Here is a 1,330-nt window from a genome sequence, read left to right on the forward strand (position 1 = left end):
TGTTGGTGAGGCCTCCGGCAGCCCTTATGTCCCGCTTTGCCAGGACGTTGGGATTGTATCTTACAGCCTGAAACATGAAAGTTAAAAATAAAATGTCCAGTAGCAAAAATTAAAAATAAAATGGAGCTCTAGCTCGAGGCATGCAGGGCCAGAGATGCACAGACCCTGGGGGCAGCTCGTAGGCAGCGAATAATTGCTCTTCAAGTTTGCAATAAAAATGGCCTTCAATAAAACTATGTTGCAAAAAATGGGAAAGAAACAGAATGGAAAGAGTAAAAAAATTGAAGAGGCAGAGCCTGAAGAATTTGTATTGGAAAAAGCACAGGACCGATATGTAGTGGATGGGAAGGCGGAATGTTTCCTGAAGTGGAAGATAATACAAACTCTGACAATATTGGGAACCTGAAGAAAGTGTCAATTGTCCAGAGTTAATTGAAATATTTATTAATTCTCAAAGAACTGGTAAAGAAAAAGGTGGTACAAAAATCTTTATCTGACAGTGAATCTTATGATAGCAAATCAAAGACAAGAGATGTTGCTGACAAATCAAGAAGCTTTGCCCGAGATCGTGATCCCGAAGAGAATAATGAGTGCCTCACAGAGCAGTGGAGGATTAATGTTTCTCAGGAAACGCAAAGATGCCGATGAGGTAGGCTTGGTGCTGGCAAAAGAGGCAAATATGTGGTGTTCCCACATTGTAACTCCTTTTTATGAAGAGAGACGAACTTGGCATTCCTGCCTGGAAAATGAAGCTTAACAATTGTTTGCATTGCTATATATAATATATAAAACCTAGGTCTTGGTGTTTTGATTTATCAGGGTGAAGAAATAACTACATTCTAATGAAAATCAAGTTTGATATGTTCATTTTGAAGTAGTATTGGGGGAGTTGGGGTCTTTTTGCATCTATAACCCTGGTTACTTTGAACAAATAAATAAAGTTTTCTTAGTTTCTTCCTTTATCAGAAAAGAACATTTGATACTAGGGTATATTATTTTCTTTGTATTAAAGAACAGCTTTTCTAAACGTTGGGGAACCTCTCCAAGATCATTACTCAATCAGAATTGTTTAACTCATAGTACCTAAGCACCATTCTGGGTTTTTTGTTTATTTGTTTGTGTGTGTGTATGCATAAAATACATATGTAAATAGTTTTCACTTCTTTCTTTCTTTTTTTAAACATTCACCAAAACAAAAACACCATTTCACAGCCATGGGGAAGCCCACATTTCTGGGATGCCATCATTCTGAGCAATCTAAGAAGTAAATCACTTCAAGTTAAATCGAAAGTTTTTCCTGAAGCCTTAATCTTTCAAGTGAAATAGATGA

The 1,330-nt window shown here is 36.9% G+C and overlaps 1 pseudogene; it reads left to right on the plus strand.

The window, feature by feature from the left end:
* Nucleotides 1-217: 217 nt before the first annotated feature.
* LOC106832268 (chromobox protein homolog 3 pseudogene) lies at nucleotides 218-757 on the plus strand (annotated as a pseudogene).
* The last annotated feature ends 573 nt before the right edge of the window (nucleotides 758-1,330 follow it).

Source organism: Equus asinus, chromosome 1 (assembly GCF_041296235.1).
Source record: "Equus asinus isolate D_3611 breed Donkey chromosome 1, EquAss-T2T_v2, whole genome shotgun sequence".
NCBI lineage: Eukaryota > Metazoa > Chordata > Mammalia > Perissodactyla > Equidae > Equus > Equus asinus.